The following is a 19967-nucleotide window of genomic DNA, read 5'->3' as shown; positions in this document are numbered from 1 at the left end:
GAGCACGACAAGATCCACTGAGTAACTGCTTTGGAGGTCTTTACAGACTAAAAAGTATCATCTTCTTTAGGCTTGAGGGGCTTTTGCCCAAGGTTTTTCAGCTATTTTCAAGGTTAAGAATTGACTTTCTATTCTATTCTATTCTATTCTGTAATTGCAGCTTGTTTTCTTCAGCCTGTGTTGTTTGAAAACTTGGTATTTGGAAAATGTCAGCTTTGCAGAGACTGATCAAAACAACACGTTTTTCAGCGTTCCCCCTGTGAGCTTTTTCAGTTTATCCACTGGGTTTTCAAAGTGTTTGATCAACCGAAGGCTTTTCTCTCTATTGATGGATGTGTATGTAACCCCTTCACTGAAGTTAAACATCATCACTACAGCAAATCACGCTCCCTTATCTCGCCTATTCAGCCGGGCTTTCAGAATTTAATCAGCATGTCTTTGTGTCATTGCTGTAGTGTGTACTCAAAGACCTGCTTCTCTGTGTTGATTTATTGCCGCTCTTACTTGCTGTAAGCACTGAGTGTTTGTCAGCGTTTGTGCGTATGCGTGCACGCATGTGCAAAATGTTTTTTCCTCTTTAGTGTTTGATTTTGATAAGAGAATCACGTATGATCTCCTCCTTTCTGCAGAGATAGAAAAGGGATAGGGGAGGTGTGAGCTCTTGCATACCCAAAAAATGTCTCTCACCATTGAACGCACTCACTCACGCACACACATACTCCTGCCCTGCAGTGCTCATTTTTCTCACTTTCTTTGTCTATCCACCTTTCACTACCCTGTTCTTAATTTTCTTTTTCTCAGTCTCTTGCACTGCCTTCTTCCCTCTCTTATTTTACTCTGCATTGATCCTGAGCATACAGGCTACTGCAGCTAGCCTTTAATGAATGCCATGCCCTAATGACTTTATCATTGGCCTTGATGGCCTCAGCTCAACCACAGCGATGGCTCAGCTGTAAATTGTTTTCTTAACTAAAGCCATGTGAGGAATTTCAATAAGGGCTGCCATCAGTGGCATCAGCGCAGCCTGCCAATCTGAACAACCGGTGTAACACAGAGGGCACCAAGGGGTTAAGCGTGACTGATGGGAGTAAGGAGTGCATGTATGAGTTGGACTGTGTTGCAGACTGGCATCGCTCTCCTGGGTGTATTGTTGTAGATGGTGTGTGGCCTCTGTGTGTGCGTGTGTGTGTGTAGTTGATGAGTTCATCAGGAGACTTGAGCACAAAAACATGTCTGATACAGCATGTCGATGCAGTCGCTGACAAATGCGAGGCAGCGTTTCTGAGGACGTAGCTGTGCCACACGTAGAGGGTTTTGTCCATGACCCACCCGCGAGCAGAATAATTACACGCACACAATCGCATACACACACACACACCACCTGCCACACGTGTGCATGTAGAGATAAAGCAGCGAATGCACTCTCCACACTCAGACTGTTTGCCTGCTGAATAGCAAAGGGGGGCACGGATCAGTCTATTCCTCCCTTATCTCCCCTCACCTCTTGCACTCCTCATCTCACTCCATCTCTTTCTTTCACGGTCTTCCCCTCCCACCCTCTCGCCTCCTCACTTTGCCTCCCCTGCCGTTTGTGAATCCTCCTGATTTGTCTCTGTCTCCTCTTCCTCTTCTCCTCACCCTCTCCTCTTTCTTCTCCTAATTTCCTCATCTCTTCTTCCTCCTCTCGCTTGCCCTCTCTTGAGTTTTGTCCTCCTCTCTTACCCCATCTCTCCCGTCTCTGTCTCTGCCTTTTCCTGTGCAACAGTGTGCAATTCCCCATTCCCCACCAGACAGACAAAGACACAGAGCGACTCAGACGAATGGGAGAGAAAACGGGAGCAGGGAGAAGCAGAGACATAGAGGCAGATACATGAAGAGGCACAGAGGAATTGATGGGATGACAGTCTGGTGACTGGGGACTGGTGGACAAAGAGATAGAAGGGATGTAAAATAGACAGCTTCAGTGGCAGGGTAGACAAAGGCAGCCTGAGAGTGGATGTGTGCCGCTTATTTCATTTACACACGCATACATAGAAACACACACACACACGCATACTCTCTCTCTGTCTCTCCCACTCTCTCTCCTCTCACTCACACTCTCTCTCTCACACACACCCTCGAGCAGAAGCGGCAGAGCTGTGTGGGTGTGAGGCAGCATGAGAAGTGATATCTGTACTTCTACACATACAGCTGGCTGATGGACTAACTTAATCACAAATTTACGCTCACCTACTGTACGCATACTTACTAGCACACCTTGATCATAGGCAGGCAGACCAGCGCGCGCTCATAAACACACTCACTTACGCCAGCACGCACAATCTTCCAGCAGCCAGAAGTCAACATGGGTCTTGTGATGGGAACCTTTTCCATGCAAGCCAAGCAAGTGTCCTACCACAAAGGTAAGAATTTGTATTTGAAATGCACACACTGAACACGTTTGAATCCTGAATGTGAGGATTTGCATGTTACTGTGAGCAGCATCCATCATGTTGCGTCATTGTGCTTTAGTGATGGAGTCATATATGTTTGCTCAGAGTGGTGAATATGGCACAAGAAGTGCATTATGGTATTAAGATGAATGTGCTGTAAGCTGCAATAAGAAGTTGTATAAAAAAGAGAAATTGTTATTCACTGTTGCTTTAGAGTGCTCCAGGCCACCTGTCCTCTGTTTGAACTGTGGATTTAACAATATACATGTGTCCGTGTGTGTGCATGTGTGCGCGCAACTGTGCCATTGGGCATGTCTATAATAGGTGATGGTATTTACCCCTGTCTGCTTTCCAAACCAGCCCACTCTCTTTCCTGCCACGCTACTGTTTGACAGGTGCTGACACTTGACACATGCATGCTGTACCCAGTATGTATGTGTATTCTTTGTCCACAGAAAATATTTATGCACCTAATTGACTGCTGAAAATGTAGGCGTGTGTGAAGAATCGTGCATTTTGTGTGTGTGGTGGCTGTGGTATTGTGCCGTAAATCAAAGCGTTGTAATCCATCAGCTTTTGGCCGTGGTCTGTCCTGCATCTGTTGACCTTAAACCTTGATGGCTATCGCTGACAGACACAGCGCTGCATCTCAAATACACACAGCAGAGGTTGGAAAATCGGGAGCCAAATCACATCTCGACGAGGAAAACAGAGGGATAAAATTCAGAAATCTCTAATTGGATCATTAACTGGAGTGAGATCATGCAAAACTGTCTGCATGTTGCATATGCTGTGACAAAAGAAAGAAAAAAACACCGGAGGTGATGTAAATGATGTAAATTATATGCTGTGAATGTCCCTCAGGAAAATGCCTTCCAGCTCTATATTCTCAGTGTTTTCCCTGTCCAACAGTGCAGTCAGACAAAGAAGAGCTGAGAAAAGTCCTTAGAGACCCCATAAATGGGCTCCTGAAATACAAACATATATAGCATGCTGCGTGGGTTGTTTATTTCAGTGCCTGACCTGTACCTCATTTTCCTGCGTGGAAACAGCTCTCAGTCGATATGTGCTAAAGAGATACTCAAGGCACATTTTTAGGTTGGTTGTTTTCTGCAGTCCACAGTATGAACATGCGTGTCAGATACTTTGTGTTCGTGGTAGCTACTTCCATTTCAAACGCAGCCCATTTACTCGTTAGGGAAGGCAACAATGCTTACAAAGCAACCAGGATGTAGGGTAACCTCTAAATAGCAGCCACTTTGAAGTTTCCACTGTTAGGGTGTGAGGCGGAAGTGATAGATGAGTAAAAGTGGGAGAGAAAAAATTGAGAAAAGTTGAGAGAGGAGGCGAGGTTGCTTCTCAGGGGGCTGCAATGTGTGTGTCACTGAACGTGTGTGTTTCGCCATCTGCTGCAGTGATAAAAAAAAAGTGCCCTAATGAAAGCAGGCCAGGATTCATTTTGCATGGAAGGTTGACCCACCCTTGATCACAACTCAACATGAGGCAATGGCCAGCTGAGAAGGACTTAAAGTTAACTAGCTGAGGATTCAAACTTTAGATGAAAATTATAGATGTGGATTTAAGGAAGCTGTTAAATTGACAGGACAAAATCAGAAACAATACTTTTCAGCAACTCACTTCTCTTAGTATTAACCGTTGCCATTGCTGACTGAGGGGAATAATGTTATGAACTAGTAATTTTATCTTTATTTTGTATTATTTTGGAGGACCAGGAAGACTGTATTAGCCCCTTGAACCATAGACTAAAAAGCTGCAAAGTCTGCCCCACTGACTGGGAACAGAACCTCGATCTTACATCTGTATCTTGAGCTCTCAAACGCCAAAAACAAGCCAAAGATAAAGATGCAGTTATGTTAAAAAGAAAGGACACCATCTTTCAGTTTTAAGGTTTTCATATCAGGAAAATCTGACCTTTATCTGGTCTTATTATATGTTTAACAACAACAAAGTCAAAACTCAGCTGTTCGGCAATGCCAACCAAATGTTCTTGATTAACTGATCATTACCAAGTTTGATCACATCTATAAAAGCAGTGCACAGGTCTGGTGCATTCAGGTGTGTGTTAACACAATACCAAGAAGGAAAGATATCAGCAATAATCTGAGAGAAGCAATTGCTGCTGCCCATCAATCTGGGAAAGGTTATAAGGCCATTTCCAAACAAAGTTAAAGTCCATCTTTCTACAGTGAGGAAAGACTACTTACAAGTGGAAAACATTTAAGACAGACGCCAGTAGGGATGGGAATTAAGAACTGGTTCCCAGTAGTCTAGTTCTATTGGAATTGTTAGTCTGCCTTCCTATCAATCTCACTTATCAGTTCTTGCACTACAAGATTTCAGTTTGTGTGTGGAGGAGGAAAACAGTGACACAGTCTACAGCGTGGATATGGACATTACTATTATTTTATTTTATTTAGTATTTTTTTGCCCATAAAAACAAGTGTAATGGTAAAGTGCTAACTGCATCAAGGACAGAAACAGCTTCATTATGCTGCTAACGCAACTTTGCTCTTTGCAAGCATCTGCACAGATAGCATGCTAATGCTAAGCTAGCCAAGAACCCAGAGTGAAAGCTGAGTGAATGCCGACCCCAGCCCAGCAGCCAGACCCTGAATTTCAACAGGTAACAAACTGATGAGCAGTCAGACTCCAGCCAGTTTCTATCTTTCTTTAATAGAATCACTATGACGATCACTTAAAAGTCTCCTCGTGCTGGTTTTCATCTTTTCTTTGTGCTGTTAACTTTTTGTTCTACTGAGAGGCTTTGTGTAATATAAGATGAAGATTATATGTGTGTCCTCATTAGGACAGGGATTTGTGTTGGTGTTGTAACGTGCGGTGGAGATGAAGCCAGCCGCGGAGGTGTGCAGGTGGATAGCGAATGAGCAACAGCTTCTGACTTTCCAAAAAGTACTCATTTATTTACAATATCAAAAATAAGTGCTACCTCTACCACACATTACTGAAGAGCACACTAGTCCGCGTACACACGGGAGCATCCATTACAGGAGGAGTGCGAAGAAGAACAAAAAAGGGGGTGACACCAGTCGTGAGACAGGAGGCGCCGCCATGTGGTGATACACTGCATTACGATAGCAACTGTTACATAGTCCCCCCTGGTGAGAAAAAGGCTGTCCTCAGCCATACACAGCTGGAAAAGCACACACCACACCTAACAGTACCCTATACATAGAGGTTACAGCTAAGATTAGTGCACACACAGGGCAAAAGACCATTTAAAAATGAAATTGGTGAAAACAAGACGAACATGTACAGTGGAAAATCAGTCTTCTTAGTTTTTTCACTTTTTCCTTTTTTTTGTTTTTAAAGTAAATGCCAAGAATGAACCTTAACGCACTAAAGAGCCATAAAACTGGATTAAGTAGAGCAAACAGAAACATCTACATATCATGACTCAAAGTAGCAATGCAACAAGACAGCATCAAACAGGTTTAACCAGAACATTTCACTTCAGATCAAGCCTGGTTGTGTGAAAATCATTAGTCCATCTTCTGTTGCTCCAGCCAGACGTAACTCTGGGGCAACGTCTGAGCCTGAGATTGTAATGTCCACCAGCAGCTGGGTGCTGGACAGATCTGGGTGAAACACTCTCTGGAACAGCGCCCACACCAGAAGAAGAGTCAATGTCCGGTAAATCAAAGGGGAATGGCTCAGAGCCAATGTCAGTGTCTGCAGGGGGGCCAGGGTGGGCCTGAGAGTCAGAGTTCAGACCCTCTGCGGTCTCTCTCTCGGCAGGCGATGAAACAGAATGTTCCTTGGAAGTGAGAGAGTCCCAGGTATGGAACGGTTGCATGTTCACAACATGATAAACACCTGCATCCACACCGGAGTCCACCCAAGTGAGCCTGTAATTAACATCACTGAGTCTCTGAGATACACACAATGGTCCCTGAAACAGTGGTGCAAGTTTAGCAGTAAAGTTAGACTGAGCATCTGACCTGGGGTGTGTCTTAACTCTCACAAGGTCACCAACACGAAACGTGGCATGTCGATGTCTCAAGTCATAGTAATGTTTTTGTCTGTCATGGCTATAGTCCAAAGCTGCTCTGGCGTGGTCGTGAGCTTCCTGCAGGGAGGCTCTCAGAGTCTCAGGGTAAGGCACACCCGGTTCATCAACACCTGCTGTAGAAGGCTGAGTGATAAGGTCAAGCGGGGTGTCTAACTCACGACCATAAAGCATCATGGCAGGAGTCAAACCTGTACTGTCATGAGGGGCGGTGCGCAGAGCAAAGCAAATCTGAGGGAGAAACTTGTCCCATGATGTGTGCTTATCACCTACATAAGCGCGGATTGCAGTTTTCAGAGTCCGGTTGACGCGTTCAGTAGCATTTGTCTGAGGGTGATATGCCGTAGTGAGTCTGTGCACCGAGCCTAATGCAGAAACAACATGTTCAAAAAGCTCACTCACAAAAGGAGACCCTCTGTCAGAAATCAGGTAAGTGGGTGTACCATGTCTAGCAAAAATGTCAGTGACGAATTTACCAGCTGCTACCTGAGATGTAGCTTCTTTGACAGCACTGGCTTCAACCCATTTAGTCAAATAGTCAACAAACACGATCAAATAAGCATTACCAGTGGGGGTGCGGGGAAGTGGCCCAACAAAATCCACACCCACATACTCCCAGGGTTTCTGGGGGACAATGGGAACCATAAGACCGGCTGCTTTTTTTTGACTTGGCTTGGTGAGTTGGCACACTGAGCATGAAATCACATAGTGTTTCACATCAGCTGCCATTTTGGGCCAGAAAAACCTAAAACGCAGTCTAGCCAATGTCTTAGAAACACCCAAGTGACCTGCTGTGGGGTGGTCGTGGTAATAGTCCAGCAAGGTGCCTCTAATGGAAGTAGGGGCAAACAGTTTCAGCTCTTTCAAAGGGTGCAAAGCACATGTGGACTTGGGTTCTCTGTGATACAAAAGAGAGTCATACACAACATACTGTAACAAGGTGGCATTGTCCGAGCTGTTCAGAGAGTCTGCTTCAATGTCTCTGAGGAGCGGACCTGTGACATGATCGTCTAACTGCAGCTGTCTCAATTGTGAACGGTCAGCCAGAATGACGGGGGGCAGAGTACGAATGTCCAGGCTGCCCATAACAGCATTTTCTGGTAAAAGATCAGTCGGCCTGTCACAGGTCAGAGGCAAAGGGTTGCGTGACAGTGCGTCGGGAACTTTGTTCTGTGCACCAGGTTTGTGCACTATTGTGAAATCAAAGTCCTGCAAACGAAGTGACCAGCGGGCGAGTCGGCCCGTTGGGTTTTGACGAGACATGAGCCACCTGAGACTGTTGTGGTCAGTGAAGATAGTAACATGAACACCTTCAACATACGGGCGGAAGTGTTCCAGAGCCCATATCACAGCGAGGCACTCCTTCTCTTAAGTGCAGTAGGGGAGTTCAGCTTTGTGAAGGGAGCGACTAGCAAAAGCCACAACGTACTCACGACCCTTGTCATCCTTTTGCATCAACACTGCCCCAAGACCAATGTCACATGCATCGGCGTGAATGGAAAAGGGACGGATGAAGTCTGGAAATGACAGGATCGGGGCTGATGTGACATGATCCTTCAAAGTGTCCATGGCCCTTCGACAGCTGTCGTCCCAGTGGAAAGCATTGTCCTTTCTGGTGATGGCGTGAAGAGGTTCGGCATGGCGGGCATAATTCTGAATGAAGCGTCGATAATAGCCAGTCAAGCCAAGGAACTGACGGACGTGTTTCACTGAGGTTGGGGTATCAAACTCCTTAACCGCCTTTACTTTGTCTGGATCGGGCTTAACACCTGATGATGTGATGCGGTACCCGAGAAAGGTGAATTCATCGAGGCAGAATTGGCACTTTTTGAGCTTCAATGACAAGCCAGCAGCCTGGAGTCTGCCCAGCACCTCCTCAAGATCCACTAAGTGCTGTTCAAAGGTAGGTGAGGCGATAACAATGTCATCCAGGTAGACTGCGCACGTTTTGTAAATGAGGCCAGCAAGCACAGAGTTCATGAGTCTCTGAAAAGTTGCAGGTGCGTTGCAGAGCCCAAAGGGCAGCACCCGAAACTGGAAGAGACCGCAGTGAGAGATGAAGGCAGTTTTAGGCTTCGAGTCCTCTGCTACAGCAACCTGCCAATAGCCTCGCGCTAAGTCCAATGTCGAGACAAACTTTCCTCTTGCCAGAAAGTCCAAAGACTCATCTACACGAGGCAGGGGATAAGAGTCTTTTCGGGTAACTTGGTTGAGCCCTCGAAAGTCCACACAAAACCTTGGTTCCGTGGCCGCTCTATTTACAATGACTACAGGAGCTGCCCAAGGGCTTGTGGAAGGTTCAATGATGTTGTCCTTCAACATTTGTTGTACTTGTTCTTCAATCACACGTTTCTTAGCAGGTGACGTGCGATAGGGTGGGAGATTGACAGGTGTTGCATTGCCAGTCTCTATGGCGTGCTCAGTGAGAGCCGTTCGACCAAGTTGACCATCAAACAAGGAGCTAAACTTGCTGAGCAGATTGAGTAAAGCATCCTTGTTGTTCTCTGAGAGACTTGCTTCAGACAGTTTGGCTGTTAAGTCTGAGCGAACCAAGTCCAAAGACATCAAGTGTTCCAGGTGAATGTGAGTAATCATTTTGAAGGTCCTCTTCATCGTCTGCGAGTGGGCAGGGGATGTCCTCAATGTAGACGGTTCTAGTGGGAATGTGAATAGAAACAGAAGCTCTTGCCATAAAATCCATTCCCAGAATGAAAGGAGAGGACAAATCTGGTATTATTGCAAAACGCTGGTAAAAGTTCTTGTTCATGAATCCAATATTGAGCCAAATAACACCGTCAGGGATACAGGGAGCATTATTGGCAAGGTTAACTGCAGGACCATTCCACTCACTTGTGTTTCTAGGGTGAGAGTCATTTACTTGAATGAGATCTGTTCGTACAGCCGAGAGGGAAGCACCCGTGTCGAGGGTAGCATCCACAGATGAAGCATTGAAGTTCACTTTCGTTCTTAGTGGGGTATTCCAGTGGACTTGTGAAAAATTGTCTTCCAAGTGTCCAAGACTGTGTCCACCCTGTAGTGAATCGGGCGTGTGAGGCTCCGTTAGTAACTGGGGGAAGGTTGGCCTCTGTGAAATGTCCTCCCCCCCCTGTAGTTTCCCGACTGCCTGTATTGTGGCTGGGATGTGGTGCTGCTTAATTCCACCTTTTCATGGCCAGGGTCAGAGGGGCCAGGTGCCGGCAATGGCTGGACTGGGCCATGCCTAGCGGTGTTCGAGGCTCGTTGTGGCAAATGAGGTTGGGTGTTACAGTTTGGGCAGGTGCGTGTGGTGAACCCTGGCTGAGAGCATTTGAAGCAGTAAGGTTCAGGCTTATAGTTGTCTTTGCTACATAAAGCAGGCTGTGGTCTTTGTGGTCCAAGCACTGAGTGAAGCTCATGAGCACGTAGCAGCAGGTCCATTACAGAAGTGACATTAGCGCCATACAGGGCAACTCTGTATTTTTCAAGAGCATGTTTACTAATTAGGTCGATTCTGTCTTTTTCAGGTGGAGGACTCTTCAGTTTGTCAAACTCACTCAACATGTGGGCAACAAAGGTTGGGAGTGGTTCGTCCTGAGCCTGAACACGATCCAAAATTCCTCTCAGGATGCGTTCTTGGTTGTCGGAGGGCAGAAAAACTGTCTTAAACAGTTGACAGAATTGAGCCCATGATGTGATGTGGGAGCTCAATGCCTTGAACCATTTCCCGGGCTCTTTTGCAAGAAAGTGTGGCAGTTCGTTTAGCAATTGCCCATCGGTTAGGTTCAATGAGGCTTTGTATGTGCCAACTGCATTTAACCAGTCCTCAGGTTGCACTTTGCCGTCCCCAGCATACACAGGAGGCTCCAGTTTTGCGTGATGTAAAGCTGCCGCAATCACTCTGGAAGTGCTGCTGAGCTCAAGTGAGTGAGATGGGAGAAAAGGATTTGTAGGTTGAAATGGGTTGCTGGGCAGGAACGGATTGGTACTGTTGGTGGGTTCAGTTTAGTCTCTCGCAGGAACATGAGGTGTCGATGTGGCCATTGGGAAAACAGGAGACTGTGGGACTGCAGGAGGGGGAGAGCTCCCCATTGTGAGTTGGTCCCACTGCCTTAGTAAACTCTGCTGTATGTTCAGTGAGTCACGTAAACAATCACTAAGCTTATTCACCTCAGTTCTTAACTCCACCACTTGTTGGCTAAGGCTAGGAGTCACATTTTCAACTATCTGGCACATAGGTAACGAGGTAAGTTCCATGTCTGAGTCAGAGTCGTCTGGGCAGTGTGCCATTGTGATTTCAAAAAAATTAAGCCGCTCCAGGGCACAGTGTAGTTATTGATATAGTAGTAAAAGAGTCAGATCAGACTAGAAAGACAAAAATGCAAAGATTAATTTTAAATCGTTTCGTTATACTGAGCCGAAGACCATCACCAACGGTTGTAGTCGGCCAAGTTCTCACTTACATGTGCTACAGTCAGTCTCAGCAGAGGGAAAGGGGAATGGAAAGCCAGCAGAAATGTTCATGTCCAGGCTCTCCACAGAAGAATTAATCCTTAGAAGACGAAACCAACAGCACGTCCAAATAACAAATCCACGGAGTCCATTCGCGTCGCGGAGTCAGCTTCTCTCTTTTTCTTTCTCCCAAGCAGAGCAGCGGCACACCGCGGTATCCAGAAATTAGTCGGGTCCCACCTGAGCTGAGGCTGCGGCCATGGCTGGAGAAAACGTCCGAGCGTCCGCAAAACTTGGGGGATTTCCGAGACAGTTCACGTGCTAGAAGAGAAGAATCCTCGGCGGGATGCAAAAATCGTCTGAAGTCCAAGGGGAAAAAGTTCGGGCGCCAGTTGTAACGTGCGGTGGAGATGAAGCCAGCCGCGGAGGTGTGCAGGTGGATAGCGAATGAGCAACAGCTTCTGACTTTCCAAAAAGTACTCATTTATTTACAATATCAAAAATAAGTGCTACCTCTACCACACATTACTGAAGAGCACACTAGTCCGCGTACACACGGGAGCATCCATTACAGGAGGAGTGCGAAGAAGAACAAAAAAGGGGGTGACACCAGTCGTGAGACAGGAGGCGCCGCCATGTGGTGATACACTGCATTACGATAGCAACTGTTACAGTGTGTAAGACATTAGCCAGAGCTTTATATTATGAAACTGTAATTGTGAGACAATGCATTTCAGGTCATTTTACAGAATGACATGAAAGTAATGTAACGAGTAGTAGAAGGAGCAATTAAAAACTCGAATGCATTACTTTAAACAAAAGTGTCCTGTATAATAATTACTTATTTGACTAATGACCCTAAGACCGATCACAACAAAGAGGGGAAATACCTCCAACAGGCGCAAACATCTGACCAGATGGTGATGGTCATAGTGGTGACTCTCAAAGCGAAGCTGGTGAGAATCGATAAGGAATCGAATCAATAAGTGATATTGATAATGGAATCGTAATCGCTATATTCTTATCAATTTCCATCCGTAGGTGCTAGTCTTTCCAAACTAGACATCCCAGCAAATTCACCCCACACTCAGAAAAATAAAGGTGCCAACTGGAACCAAAAGTGGTTCTTTAGACTGATGCCATAGAAGAACCTTTTTTGGTGCCACAAAGAACCTTTCAAACAATGGTTCTTTGAAGAACCATTTCTTTCAGTGGTTCATTGAAGAACCTTTAAAGGTGCCCCAAAGAACCATCAAGAAATGGTTCTTTGGGGCACCTTTAATGGTTTTTCAAAGAACCTTTTTAAAAATGGTTCTTTAAAGAACCATTTTTAAAAAGGTCCTTCAAATGGTTCTTTAAAAGAACCATTTTAAAGAACCTTTTTTGAGTGGTTCTTTAAAAAACCATTTTAAATCTTTCAAAATAAAATGCATCATAAATTGAATTTGAGTAGGGCAAAATAAATACTAGCACAGCATAGACATATATTAATGGTTTATTGTCATTTTGTAGTTACCAAAAGACAAAAAGGCATTTTAACCCTCAGCACAACATCACTACTAATACATGTCACATATTAGTGTTTTAAACAGTAATAATTAAATATATTTGCTATACTATAAATAAATATATATAAATACTATAGCTACAGATAACACAACAAATAATACATGTATTGTTTAATTAATAAAACATCAGAAAGTGATAAAACATATTAGAAATAGCAATAGCTTCATAACAGACCAATAAATCAACACATTTTCATCAGCAGATGTTTGCATGTTCAGTAAAAATATTTCAACAAGTTTATGATTAAAATGATCAATGAACTTCAGCCTTACGCTATGTAATGTACGTTTCATGTTGTACTCATGGTCCTTTGTTAGTTCAGTTTAGGATAATGTCTCTGACGTATGTATCATATCAAATATATGTCATATCAAAACAAGCCCACACCTGCAGTTGTTTCAGTTTTTCACTGGTGTTTCCTGTCAGCTGGTCAACCTCACTCAGGCACACATCCATATCAGCCAACCAAACGACAAGTTCCTCCCTTTGTGCTTCAAACCCCTCCCACTCTGAGACAAGGAGCTGAAAGAGAGAGAAAAGAGTCAATTATAAAGAAGAGAGAGAAGTGAAACCCTCCTCAGAAGGTCTGACTCGCATACCTGCAGTTGACCTGTGATGGACTCCTGTTTGGCGTTCACGTCATCCCTCGTTGTTGCCAACAGCCGAGTCTGCAGGGTGCCCTGGAAGAGCTGAGTTAATGTTCGACTCGTCCTGGTCAGGCTCTCCAGCTGGATGAGCCGAGGTCTCCCCTCTCGCCGCTGCCTCTGAACACAGAAACACAAATTTCATCTGAAGCAGGAGGTGCAGATTTTTTGTGCTATTCTTTTCTAAATCCAGGCTAGATCACGTGGAGGTATTTGGAAAACTTTTTTGGCCAGTGGACGACTGTTGTCTTGCAGAAAGTCAAATCAAACATATGCGATACACAATTAATTCACAAGAACACATTATAAAAAATAAGTCCAGTTCTTGCCTGATTTCAAGTGAAATCTGCATCAAAACAGGGTGACAGAAGTAAAACGAGAGCACAAAGCCTCACTTTGTAAAAGCCTGCTATTACAGTTCTCCTCTATGCAGACGACTTTCCTGTTTTCAAGGCACAACTTGGATCTGCTGTACGAATCTTATGAATACACACTAAATGAAACAATAGTGTGCATGACTCCAGATTCTGATCCCTCATCCTAATATGGTCCCAACATAGCAACAGCAAGAAAGCAAATGTTGAGGCTTCAAAATACAAAGTCCATAAACCAATGGCTGACGTGGGTTTTATCATAAGGGTGATAAATATACAGATTTCAGTCTGTCTTAGAGATTTGATGTTCATTTACCTGCAGATGCACTATACATACCTGCTCCATGGTTTTTCACAACATTTTGCACATCACTATTTAATACAGGAAGTAGGTGAACTAAAACAAGTCATCTTTCTTTGTGAGAGGACCATATTAATGAAACAAACCTCATCATAGGGAGCCCTAAAGATGCTCCTGCTGCTTCTCTTCCTCCTCATCCTAAGCTTCCTTCTCCTTGTCCTCGCCTTCCATCCAATTGTAATTCAACCTAATTGTGTTTCTCCCCCTCCTCTTCCTCATTTTGTTGGAGCTGTGAACACAATTAATGTGAATCTGGATTAATTTGTGCAAACAAGAAAAATCTACAGCTTTTTGGTCAGAGGTGCTCTTGTGATTTAAGCCGGGTAGAGTAGATTTATCTGTTGATGCTACCTGCTTCAGCTCTGGCTGCTGAGTGATATTTACACCCTGGCTGGATTACAAACTTTAACCATGTGCTGAACTTTGGCCCAGCGTTGATACCTCTTGTTAGTATAACGACCTCTTCTTAGCTTGTATGTATGATGGTGGATAAATGAAATATAAAAAAAATTAACTATATTACAAAAGAACATCTATCTTGGAAACATCAAATGACCGGAGCATAACTTGTCAACTAGTCCGAAACTAAGTTATGCAGGAACAGTCAAAGACACCTTCTCATGTCACATTTCTATTCATTTCTATATAATTTGATTAGACAATAAAGAGTTATCTAATCGAATTATTCATTCAAAACTCTTATGCATAGCTGCATTTTATACAGCTCATACAGAATTCAAAGTACAGGTTCATGTGAGTATTTAATGTACGGCTCAGATCTACAGAATTTCAGAGTTTCTAGAGCAGACACAGAGCTCACGCCACAACAGGCTTCAGGCGCCATTTTAGTGACTTTAACAATATATTAAATTTTAATTTCGGTCTAGCTGACATTAGGTTATGTACGCAGCACGCAATTGAACCACATATTTTAGAAGCCAAAGGTTCAAATTAGCTGGGAGCAGCTTCACTTAATTATAACAGTGGTTTTGTTAGGAAAACAGTTGGATACTAAATTGCGCTGACATCAACGGCTAACGTATCTAGCTAATCGCTACTGTTAGCACAACATTAACAGCAAGCTACAATGACGAGTAACAAAAACAAAACAGTAATAAGGTTTTAATGAAAATGTTTTACCTTTTCCAACAGTCCCAGAATCCACAGCTTCAAAGTCCAGCAGGTACTGAAGACTGTTATCCGTTTCGCTGTCACCGTCCGTGAGGTTTTTTTTCCCGAAAGGTCAAGGCCCGCCGCTCGCACACTCTGTCTGCGCATGCGCATCCCAACGACGGACCCCTCCGTCCGCTCCCTGGAGGTTATAGTATGACGTGTTCTGACGTCACTCTCTCTCTCCCTGTCATTTATTTGGCTCGAAACACATATTAACAAATTGCTCAGTGATGAACAACTACTCAGATCATTTACCTAAGCAGTGCGCTTTGTCAAAACGAAGTGTGTGTTCATTACACTGACATTCTGTTCTGCAATTGTTATTTACTTGTATTTTATAATTTGACTTTACATACTGCTGGGTGGTTTGTAAAGTTTACAATAACTAGTATTATCATTATGCTATATTTTCAAAAATATATAATAATCTCAAAAGCAATGCCTTGGAGTAGAAAATAGTAATGCTTTATTAAAATTTAAAACTAAAGTACAGTATTTGAATGTGTGTATTGTGTCTACTGTTTGCAAATATTTCTAACTTTTATTTGAATATTCAGCTTCCTACCATCTTCTCTTAAAGGGTAATTGCCAGGTATCCCGCCCTCCCCCTTCGCACACACAAGCACACAAAGAAAACATACAGTATAATTCACAGCCTCATTATAGTGAATAAATATTTATGCCATTTACACCATCAAACTTAGATTGCTAAGGATGAAGAACCTTTTGTTCTTTAAAGAACCATTTGTAATAGCTGAAGAACCATCCACAAAATAAAAAGGTTCTTTGACGTATGATGGTTCTTTAAAGAACCATGAAGACATCTGAAGAACCATTTAAGAACCATAATTTTTCTGAGTGCAAGGTCAGACTGTGCAATACCCAGAGAAATTGAAAGTGATAAATGCTAAAATTCATGATGGTACAATTGCAAAAAGTCTGAACAAGTATGCCTTCTTTAGAAGGGTTGCCAGGAGAAAGCCTCTTCGCTCTAATAAAAAAAAAAACATACGTAGTAGTATGGCCTACATTTGCAAAGCTACTTCTGAGCAAACCAAAAGATTTCAGGAACAATATCCTTTGGACAGATACAACTGAAGTAGAAGAGTTTGGCCAAAATGCATAGTGCAATGTTTGTGAAAAAACAAACACCTCGTACCAGCTGTCAAGCACGGTGTTGGAGGGCTGATGATTTGGGCTTGTTTTGCAGCACCTTGCAGTCACTGAGTTGAAGTCCTTGTCAAGTGTAAGGCCGTTAGCTAAGGCTTGGCCCAAATTGGGTCATGTACAAAAGAATGGCTGAAAAAATTGAAAATGTTTGGCAGTCTCTCAAATGATGTGAGAGACTGTTGAAGTCGTACAAGAAACAATTGTTTAAAAAAAGTTATTGCTCCTAAAGGTTGTTAAACAAGCTCTGGTTCAGTCAACAGTGTACAGTCATAGGTGTACTCAGTTTTTCCCACGTATAGTGTATAGTGACTTCAAAGGGAGATCAGAAGAATGGTACAGCCTGGCCAACACTATACTATATTTAATCAAAATCTAATGACTGCTAGGTTTTTCCTTTATTCTTTAGCATGTCTATGCATAGCTTTACAATAAATGGCTGTGTGTATTTGCAAATGATCTCTGTGAGCCATAACTCTGGCTTCAGACTGTTTTAATTCGTCTGTTTCAGACTATGTTTTTCTACTCTTGCTTCTGTATGATGTCAGTGAGAGCAGATATCTTTAGTATGGTCATCACAGATGCACAGCTCTAACTAAGAGAAATGCCACCGACTTGCTGTTCAAACATCCTGTTTGGAAAGGCACATCCAATCAGAAGACCTTTGGCTTAAAAGAGGAGGTGCTTATTTTAGACAGAAGTGAACTGAGCCCCAAAATAAGATATCAAGAATTATTTTAAATTGTGAATCGTAGAAAGCTACACTAGTAAATTCCATTATTAAAAATATGGAGCTGAAACATAATGGACCCATTACTTTGGAGTTCAATGACCTTGTATACAGTAAACCATATGACCATATGTGGCAAAGTGGGTAAAAAACTATTATATTTATCTATGTCCCACCACACAGAAACTGAGGGCATGTCAATATGTCATAATGGCATCACTTCCTGTTTGGCAACCTTGATTTGTCGACACCAAGTGTGGCATATAGACGTGGGACTTATTGTTATCGGCACTCCCCATTACCCTTTTATCATAATTCATTTGCGATGGCGACTGCACCCTGCTTAACTTCTTGGCTCCCTCATCGCTGCTTGTAGCTAAATTTTTCTGCCACTTTTGATGGATCCAGTTCATGCCAGCAAGTGACAACGGATGTTAACTCCAGTGATCACATTTAGATAATGCTGTGGACAAAAACCCAGAAAACTCACATCATTTCCTACACATACTCACCATTACATTTTTAAAAATTCAGTATGACATTTGTAATATTAAATTAGTTTAGGACTCAAAGCACAAGAGACTCGAAACCCTTTGACTTGGAAAACCGGTTGCAAAACTGTGTTTATTTTCAGGAGGACACGGGTTACTAATGTTGGCATTTATCTTAGAGATGCGCAGTGAAAGCCCCATTCGATAATGTAGCCTATAATTAATTCATTGCTCTGCAGCAGTCATGTATCCACAAGAAGAACTGGTTAGATATTAATTGCAGGGTTGGTGGTTTGATCCCAAGCCCCTCCTGTTTGTTTTGAAGTACCCTTGAGAAAGAAATTAAGCTTGCTTGCTCCCCATTGCCAGGACTGTGTTGTGCATGGGGAATGAAAGTCCCTCTGTAAAGCACTTTGGTTTTAAAAAGCTAGATAAATGCAGTCCATTTACAGTCCTATCCAGCACATATTGTGGTGATGAATTGACTGGAATGAATTAAAACGAGTTGCTAAACTACACAACTATAGTGGGTGCTTTTGCTTTCAGTGTGGGTTTCTAAATGAAGTCAAACTAATGCTGTGGCCTACATAAAGTCATAGCTGTTCCACAAGGGAAGCTTGAAGGCTGAGTTATTAGCCATTGCCCTCACTGGCTCATATAGCCATAGGCTGGGATTAAGGCATTTATCAGTATGTGTCTTTTTTCACCTGGGGAAAAAAAGACATTTATCCATTGCTTGTACACAAACTACTCTTTTCCTATGAAATATTTCCCAGCGGTTATAAACTACAAAAGCTGCACCTTTGCAAACAGATTCATCTCCCGTTCCTGTTTGCTCCATTTGTTTCTGCCTTTGCTTTCAGTTCTCTATGCCCGCTCACTTTGTCAAGTGAATTTTCTTTCTCTTCCTGTCTCTCTCTTTGTCTTGCACACTTTCACCTCATTTCACCTTCTCATTTTGTCTTTCATGTGTTGGTCCCTTCAAGTCTTCCCTTTGTATTCGCAACACAGTTCCCTTCTTGATCTATGGCTTTTCGTCCAGCTTTGCTGTTTATCTCTTGGTTCCTTCCTCTTTCGCTCTCTCGAACCCTCGCATCTCTTTGTGTTCTGAGTTTTGCACAGTACAGCCTTGTCCTACTCTAAGATCACTCCAGCTGTTTGAAGTTTTGCTAATCATGTTGGCTTTTAGTTTCGGGGCGGTAGTGTAGCTCCCGTTAGCCACCACGCGGACAAGTTCTTGTTTACAGATGATTTATTCAATGTTCGGCGACAAGATCACTCAGCGTCGTCATCATCATCATCATCGTGAGAACTACCCAAAGAAAACGATTGCAATAAGCAACATGTTTACAATAACTCTTATCACAGTAAATCCAAACAATAAAGGTATAGACACATAAATGCCCTTTTATGGCACTTTCATTGAAACTGAAATTAACAGAGGCACCCTGAACACACCTCATTGCCTGCTGTAGCCAAACGGGAGAAAGTCCGTTCTTCGCGCGAGCCGCTACTCCTCTCAACGGTGAGTCCACAATTGGGTTTAATTTAACTTAACTTAACTTATGTGTTCTTTAAAACTTAAGTCCAGTTTAAAGCAGTAGGACGATGCAGCTGAACTCACAGAGCGCCATGCTTCTCTGCTCTAGTGTCACCACAAACTCAGTCCGTGCTGCACGTTACTTCCGCTACCACCAATTACAAAACAAAGTTCCACAATTAAAGGAAACTTACAAATATAAACACAAGAAAAACATTGGAACACTTCACTGTTAGTTACACTCCCACCAAATCACCTGTGATTTTCCCATAAAACGTAACATGTATGGATATAACAAGAAATCACATTTAACATTAATTGAACTTGTGGATTGGCAAAGTGACTCTTCAATTAGCCTCCAGTAGAGTTACAGTCTTTTGAATAGGTCTCTCCAGATAGGTTGGTTTTGTGGTGCGCCTTCCTCTAGCATCTAGAGTTGAGTCACTGATCAACAACCTCACACTTCTCACCTTTCCATCCTGTCCCAGATAGACATCTATGATCCTTCCCATCTTCCATTGACTACGTGGAGCAGAATCATCCTTGAGAAGCACAATATCATTGACTTTCGCATTTCGTCTTGCTCTGTTCCATTTTTGTCTGCTCTGAAGATTCAACAGATATTCCCTTTTCCACCGTTCCCAGAAGCTGTTGGCTAGGAACTGTACTCTGCGCCATCGTTTTTGCAGGTACACATCTTCCTTGATAAACTTTCCAGGAGGTGGGGGAATAATGCTTGACTTCATTGTCAGAATGTGGTTAGGTGTCAAGGGTTCTGGACCAGATGGATTGTGCAAATGCTCTGATGTTAATGGCCTGCTATTCACAATTGCCATAACTTCGTAGAGGAAGGTTCTTAACGAACTGCTGTCGAGCCTTTTAACTGCTTGGTCGAGAACGGATGCCAGAACATTACGCACGGTGCGTATTTGGCGTTCCCAAACCCCACCTTTATGACTTGCAGATGGTGTGTTCATAACAAACTCACATCCAATTTTCTTGAGGTTCTC

General features: G+C 43.2%; 1 protein-coding gene and 1 pseudogene across 2 annotated transcripts in view; one reads left to right on the top strand and one right to left on the bottom strand.

Moving 5' to 3' along the window:
- Nucleotides 1-19967, top strand: part of kcnip1a (Kv channel interacting protein 1 a) — a 71575-nt gene that overhangs the window by 20351 nt on the left and 31257 nt on the right. The gene's annotated exons all lie outside the window — the stretch shown is intronic.
- LOC146638887 (uncharacterized) lies at nucleotides 9061-10845 on the bottom strand (annotated as a pseudogene).

The sequence above is a fragment of the Diplotaxodon limnothrissa genome, linkage group LG2 (genome assembly GCF_057381915.1).
Source record: "Diplotaxodon limnothrissa isolate DT_005_m linkage group LG2, D_limnothrissa_male_GT1.1, whole genome shotgun sequence".
NCBI lineage: Eukaryota > Metazoa > Chordata > Actinopteri > Cichliformes > Cichlidae > Diplotaxodon > Diplotaxodon limnothrissa.
This window is presented reverse-complemented; position numbering and strand designations above follow the sequence as displayed.